This window comes from Mirounga leonina, unplaced genomic scaffold (assembly GCF_011800145.1).
Source record: "Mirounga leonina isolate KUSES-001 unplaced genomic scaffold, KU_Mleo_1.0 Mir_153, whole genome shotgun sequence".
NCBI classification, from domain to species: Eukaryota; Metazoa; Chordata; class Mammalia; order Carnivora; family Phocidae; genus Mirounga; species Mirounga leonina.
Genome location: NW_023270387.1, coordinates 33905687 through 33913976, shown reverse-complemented (window position 1 = coordinate 33913976; position 8290 = coordinate 33905687). Strand labels below are relative to the sequence as shown.

Genomic DNA, 8290 nt, shown 5'->3' with positions numbered 1-8290 from the left:
TGGACGTTAGAGTCTAGTTTTGATTGCTTTTAAATGTTTGCCTAAGCTAGACAACTTGAGGTAAACTTCAGAGAGATTGCCATAACAGCTCATGCATAGACAATCTTCCTGCTTGTCACTCTGTGGGTAAATAAAAGGACCCTATGGGCATATGATTATTTAAACAGCTGGTCAATGGGATGCACTCCCCAGCTGTCACTTTGATCAATTCTATTTGGCTGGTATAACAAAATTCCTCCTTAAAAACCAAAGCATACCTCACTCCATGTGGTTAACTATGGACTTATAGAAATAATAGATGGCCTCATCTTCCTTACCACTGAATTGACTAATATGCTTGGGGTACCCTTATTTCCCAGAACAAGTCATCTCCCACTTGCAGTGATTCTTCAAAATTAGGATATTAAGACTAGATATCAAGCAAAGAAGGCTTCTTGATGGTTTTATCCCTTAGCCATATTTGTCTTGGGAGTCATGTCTATTGATGTAAAATTACAAGTTAAGGCTTTAGCCAAGCATGTAGCAGCCACCATTAACCAAACCCAACATAAAGCCACCCACAAATTTGAAAAGTGGCCCTCCAAAACCTAATAGCCCTTGATATCCTGACTGCAAGTTGAAAAAGTTACTATGCTAATATCAAGACTAAAAGTTATGTATACATCCCAGATGACTCTGCTAATGTATCCAAAGTTTTAGCAGACATGCACACCATACCTTAGTGGTAACCCTTTTTTACATTAGGCACAACATTATGCTGAGGTATAAAACCCATCTTTGTGCTGGATTTGTGGCTTACTGCCCATATCAAGCACTTCAGCCCTCCCCTGGTGGGTTTCTCCATTAAAAGGTACAGATGAGCATTATTTATATCAATAAATAGCTGATATGATATATCACCACAATACCAGCACATATAAGGATATTTCTATTACTAAAAAAATGTTTCTTGGTAGACTATGGTTAATGTCACGTGGGACCCTCCAGGGCTTAAAAGACCTTTCTCTTATCCTCAAACTATCAAAATTTTAGTTGAATATGCCAACCCACATATAGGCTCATGACAAATTTCTTATGTGGTCCTTCATCAATACACTCAGGAAGGATTACATCAAATATGGGATGTCTCCTCCCAGAAGCCTGTGAACGTACCATTATTTTAGAGGCAACCAGTTGGTTTGCTACTGACTGGACCAGGCAGCCAGGCATAAAATGTCTAGCACCTAATGGAACACAATGGTTATGTGGGTAAAAATTATGGCCATGGCTTATACCAGGCTGGATTAGAGGATGTACTATAGGTTATTCCTAGATGCATGGCTATAACATAAGACTATCACAAGTCCAGCCTATCTTCCACATCTAAAACAATGATGGGCAAGATCTGTGTTCCATTGGTATGACTATCTGACATCTATTTTTCTTCCATCAGTAGGTTTAGAAGACGACATATGGCACATGGAAGCCTTTGACAAATACACAATGAAGGCCTTAAATGACTCTCAAAGTAGCGTTACATTACTAAAAACTAAAGTCACTCAAATGTGTAAAGCAATTCCACAAAATAGAATGACCTTAGGTGTCTTAATAGCAGCAAAAGGAGGAACACATGTCATTATTAAAGTAGACTGTTGTGTCTACATTCCAGATTATAACAAAAATATAACAGGATTATTTACTGATATAAATAACTAAATTCATGCTCCTAAAGACCCAACATTGACACTTAATGATTGGTTACATTCCTGGTCAGGAGGTGGACTATGGTCCATGTTGAAAGGGCTTCTCATTGCTCTTATTTTTATTATAATAATAATAATCCTAATGTTTTGTCTATTTTGCTTTGTTCTCTTCTATTGCCAAGATACATGCAAGCAGTTCCTGATTCCTTTACCAAGCCAACAGATGTTCCTTACTACTAGAAACAAATTCACCCCAGTGTCCATTCTTGACTCTATAGTAATGGCCTTCCATAGTAGTTACTTGTTTGTTTGTTTTTAAATATTTATTTATTTATTATTTATTTATTTGAGAGAGAGCAAGCGAGCATGAGTAGGGGAGGGGCAGAGGGAGAGGATCTTCAAGCAGACTCCCCACTAAGTGTGGAGCCCAACATGGGGCTCATTATCATGATCCATGAGATCATGACCTGAGCTAAAACCAAGAGTCAGACACTTAACTGACTGAGCCACCCAGGTGTCCCCCGTAATAGTTATTTGTAGGGACAGATTTCAGTCCATAGGTAGGGACATCTCTAGGCCCTTTCTCAGCTTGAAGAAGTTACATGAGATGAGCTCTTCACACTTCAACAACTTTAAAGATTTATGGACCAAAAATTTAGTCAGGGAGGAAATGATGAGGGTTAGAAGCAGAAAAAATATTCACATTTAGCCCAAAACGCTGACCTATAGCCTGCATTGTTTCAATAAGGATCTAATAAGAGCTGGTTGCTACATTCTTAAAAGGTCTCCTGACTGCCTGCAAATCTCCCAAATAGTTAATATTGAACTGAATGATAAGCACCAGTGAAAGCTTGCAAAAGTAATTTTATGAGTAAAAATTCAAAGAAGACATTTATGATCTAAGTCCCTGTATGTTCTCTTCTCCTTAAGCACTAAGCATATAACCACTGGCTTCATACAGCAAAAGTACAGTTCTCTCTGTCCATGTACCCAAACTATAATAAATGCACCTTTTTGCACTGAAAATGTCTCAAGAATTCTTTCTTGACCATCTGCTAGTGGCCCCACATTATATATGATCATTTCAATAGATGCAGAGGAGACATTCCATAAAGTACATCAATCCATAATTAAAAAAAAAAAAAAAAAGATCCCTCAACAAAGTAGGTTCAGAGGGAACATACCTCAACATCATAAAGGCTATATGTGGAAAAAAAACATAGCTGACATCATTCTTCATGGGGAAAAAAGAAAAAAAAAAACAGAGCTTTTCCCCTAAGGTCAGAAATCAGACAAGGATGTCTACCCTCATCACTTTTATTTATCATTATACTGGAAGTCCTACACACAGCAATCAGAAAAATCAAATCAGTAAAGAAGAAATACAACTGTCACTACTTGCAGATGACATGATACTGTTTATAGAAAACCTGAAAGACTCCACCAAAAAAACTGCTAGAACTGATAAACAAATTCAGTAAAGTTGCAGGATAAAAAATCAATTTACAGAAATCTGTTGCATTTTTACATCAATAATGAAGCAGTAGAAAGAGAAAATAGGAAACCAATCCCATTTACAATTGTAACCAAAATAAACCTAACAGAAGAGGTAAAAGACCTGTATTCTGAAAACTATAAAACATTGATGAAAGAAATTGAAGATGACACAAAGAAATAGAAAGACAGCCCATGCTCATGGATTGGAAAAACAAATATAGTTAAAATATCTATACTACTCAAAGCAATCTAGACATTTAATATAATCCCTATAGAAATACCACCAGCATTTTTCACAAAGCTAGAACAAACAATCCTAAAATTTGTATGCAACCAGAAAAGACCCCAAATAGTCAAAGCAACCTTGAAAAGGAAAAGGAAAGCTGGAGGCATCACATTTCCAGACTTCAAGCTCTATTACAAAGCTGTGGTAATTAAAGTGGTATGGTACTAGCACAAAAGTAGACACATAGATCAATAGAACAGAATAGAAAACCCAGAAATAACCCCACAAATATATGGTGAATTAATCTTTGACAAAGCAGGAAAGAATTTTTAGTGGGAAAATGTCTCTTCAACAGTGTTGGGAAAACTGGACAGCAATATGCAAAGAATTAAACTAGATTACTTTTTTCACCATACACAACAATAAACTCAAAATGGATTAAAGACCTAAATGTGAGGCCTGAAACCACAAAAAATCCTGGAAGAATACACAGGCCATAACCTCTTTGACATCAGCCGTAGCAATTTCTTACTAGATAAGTTTCCTGAGGCAAGGGAAATAAAAGCAAAAATAAACTTTTGGATTACATCAAAAAAACAAAAACAAAACAAAACAAAAACAAGCAAACAAACAAAAAACTCTGCATAGTGAAGGACAGACTCAACAAAACTAAAAGGCAACATATGAAATGGGAGAAGATATTTGCAAATGACATTTCTGATAAAGGGTTAGTATTCAAAACATATAAGGAACCGATACAACTCAACACACCAAAAATGAATAATTAACAAAATGGGCAGAAGATGTGAACAGACATTTCTCCAAAGAAGATATCCAAATGGCCAACAGACTCATAAAGAGATGTTCATCATCACTTACCATCAGGGAAATGCAAATCAAAACTACAATGAGCTATCACCTCACCCCTGTCAGAATGGCTAAAATAAACAATACAAGAAACAACAGGCATTGGTGAGAAGAAAAAGAACACTTGTGCTCTACTAGTCAGAATGCAAACTGGTGTAGCCACTCTGAAAAACAGTTTGAGGTTCCTCAAAAAGTTAAAAATAGAATTACCCTATGATCCAGTGATTGTACTACTAAGTATTTACTCAAAGAATACAAAAACACTAAATCAAAGGGATACATGCACAGCTATGTTAATAGCAGCATTATTTACGATAGCCAAAATATGGAAGCAGCCCAATATCCATCAGTTGATGAATGGATAAAAAAGACATAACATATGTGTGTGTATGTGTATGTAATGAAATATTATGCAGCCATAAAAAATAATGAAATTTTGCCATTTGCAAGGACATGGATGGAGCTAGAGAGTATAATGCTAAGCAAAATAATCAGTCAGAGAAAGACAAGTACAATATGATTTCACTCATATGTGGAATTTAAGAAACAAAACAAATGAGCAAAGGGGAATAAGAGAGAGAGAGAGAGAGAGAGAGAGAGAGAGAGAGAGAGTGAGACAAACCAAGAAACAGATTCTTAATTATAGAGAAAAAACTGGTGGTTACCAGAGGGGAGAAGGGTGAGGTGATGGGTAAAATATGTGATGGGAATTAAGGGGGGCGCTTGTGATAAGCACTGGATGCTATTATGTAAGTGTTGAATCACTATATGTACCCTGAAACTCATATAACACCATATGTTAATTGACTGGAATTAAAATAAAACAAAATAATAGATGCAGTCTTATAACTATTAAAATTTTGAACATATAAATTTAAAACTTTTTGATGTAAAATTTCAAGCCCAGATGGAGTCAGTGGCAAATACTTTAAAATCCATAAGGGAAAAATAGTATCAGTCTTTTACCAATATATCCAATCAAGAGAAAAAGGGGAAAAACTTTTCAATTTGTTTATTTTTTTAAATTTTTTATTGTTATGTTAATCACCATACATTACATCATTAGTTTTTGATGTAGTGTTCCATGATTCATTGTTTGTGCATAACACCCAGTGCTCCATGCAGAATGTGCCCTCTTTAATACTGATCACCAGGCTGACCTATCCTCCCACCGTCCTCCCCTCTAGAACCCTGTTTGTTTTTCAGAGTCCATCATCTCTCATGGTTCATCTCCTCCTCCAATTTCCCCCCTTCATTTTTCCCCTCCTGCTACCTTCTTCTTCTTCTTTTTTTTTCTTAACGTATATTGCATTATTTGTTTCAGAGCTACAGATCTGTGATTCAACAGTCTTGCACACTTCACAGAGCTCACCATAGCACATACCCTCCCTGATGTCTATCACACAGCCACCCCATCCCTCCCACCCTCCCCCCATGCCAGCAAGCCTCTGTTTGTTTCCTGAGATTAAGAATTCCTCATATCAGTGAGGTCATATGATACATGTCTTTCTCTGATTGACTTATTTCACTCAGCATAACACCCTCCAGTTCCATCCACGTCATTGCAAATGGCAAGATCTCGTTCCTTTGATGGCTGCATAATATTCCATTGTGTATATATATATATATATATATATATATATATATATATATATATATATATCTCACTTCTTCTTTATCCATTCATCTGTCGATGGACATCTTGACTCTTTACACAGTTTGGCTATTGTGGATATTGCTGCTATAAACATTGGGGTGCACATACCCCTTCAGATCCCTACATTTGTATCTTTGGGGTAAATACCCACTAGTGCAATTGCTGGGTCAGACAGTAGCTCTATTTTCAACTTTTCTAGGAATCTCCATACTGTTTTCCAGAGTGGCTGCAGCAGCTTGCATTCCCACCAACAGTGTAGGAGGGTTCCCCTTTCTCTGCATCCCCACCAACATCTGTCTTTTCCTGACTTGTTAATTTTAGCCATTCTGACTGGTGTGAGGTGGTATCTCATTGAGGTTTTGATTTGGATTTCCCTGATGCCGAGCGATGTTGAGCACTTTTTCATGTGTCTTTTGGCCCTTTGGATGTCTTCTTTGGAAAAATGTCTGTTCATGTCTTCTGCCCATTTCTTGATTGGATTCTTTGTTCTTTGGGTGTTGAGTTTGATGAGTTCTTTATAGATTTTGGATACTAGCCCTTTATCTGCTATGTCATTTGCAAATATCTTCTCCCATTCTGTCGGTTGTCTTTTGGTTTTGTTGACTGTTTCTTTTGCTGTGCAAAAGCTTTTTATCTTGATGAATTTATTTTATGTAGCTAGAAAAACCCTAGTACCAAAGCACAAGAAAGACATTTTAAGAATGAAAATTACAGGCAAACACCATGCAAAAAAAATGTCAGTATCTTAAACAAAATATTAGTAAAAAGATTAGAAACATTTTTTTAAGTGAATACTGATTTCCAAGTGGGATCCATCCCAATAATACAACAAATGTTAAACATTAAAGCAATACTAACTAAAATGGTAATGCTTATCCCAGGAATGCAAGAATGCTTCATAATTTTTAAAAGATCAGTCAATATAAAGCAACACATTAACATAGTTAAGGTGAAAAATTATATCATAATATTAGATGCAGAAAACAAATCTGACACATTTCTTTTTTTTTTTAACATTTTATTTATTTATTTCAGAGAGAGACAGCACGAGAGAGGGAACACAAACAGGTGGAGTGGGAGAGGGAGAAGCAGGCTTCTCGCGGCACAGGGAGCCCAATGTGGGGCTCGATCCCAGGACCCTGGGATCATGACCTGAGCCGAAGTCAGATGCTTAATAACTGAGCCACTCAGGTGCCCCAAATCTGACACATTTCAAGACCACTATATTATGAAAACTTTCAGCAACATAGGAGTAGAGGGAACTCAATCTGACAAATATTATACACAAAAATCCTACAGTAATATTCAATGATGTAGTAATTCAATACTTTCCCCTGAGGTCTGAGGTCTAGAATAAGACAAAGATATTTACTACCATTATGCTTATTTGAACTTCAGTGAAATTCCTACCTAGTGTTTAAGAAATAAAAAAAAAAAGAAGATTATATATTAGAAAGGAAGAAGTATAGCTATTTGTAAGTGATATGATTGTATACAACACACATACAAAAGAATCTACAAGTAGTGAATAGAATTAATTGATTTTAAAAATTTGATGAGTAAAGTATCAATATACAAAATTTAATTTTATGCTTATATACTATCAAAAAGCTATTGGAAAATGAATTTTAGAATCAAAATATAGGGATGCCTGGGTGGCTCAGTATTAAGTGTCCAACTCTTGATTTTTGGTTTAGGTCATGATCTCAGGGTTGTGAGATCAAGCCCCTCATTGGACTCCCCTCTGGGCATGGAGCCTGCTTAAGAGTCTTTCTCTCCCTCTCTGAAAAAAAATAAAATATATAAATAAAATAAAACGTATACAGTGACATCACATTTAATAAATATTCACTCTCTGCATATGTACATATAAATATACATATCATATATATGACAAGAAACAAATTTCCTTGTATTTGAAGAACTCTTATCAATCAATAATAAAATGTCCATAACCCAACTTAAAAAATGAGCAATAGGCATGAAGTGACACTTCACAAAAGGAGATATGTGAATAACCACTAAGAACAATATAAGATGTCATGAGACTTCATTTCCATTTTGATGTTTGTGTACATGCATACTTTTTACAGCTTGTTAAACCCAACTGTAAGCAAAAATGTAGAACTTGAACTCTCCTACATTACTGGTAGAATTATAAAATGAAACAACCACTTTGGAATTCATCAGAATCTTCTAATATTAATGCCTGGATAAATGTATACGCATGTCAACTGTAAAACAATATTACTAAGATATATTTTGTTATGTAAATTGAGATTCATAATAATAGCACCAAAGGTAGTAGCATAATTGAACTAAAGTGTCTGAGGTCCATGGTATTGTCTACAAGAGATATTA

At 35.6% G+C, this 8290-nt stretch overlaps 1 pseudogene; it reads left to right on the top strand.

The window, feature by feature from the left end:
- Window positions 1–1117: 1117 nt before the first annotated feature.
- LOC118013522 lies at window positions 1118–1809 on the top strand (annotated as a pseudogene).
- Window positions 1810–8290: the final 6481 nt, after the last annotated feature.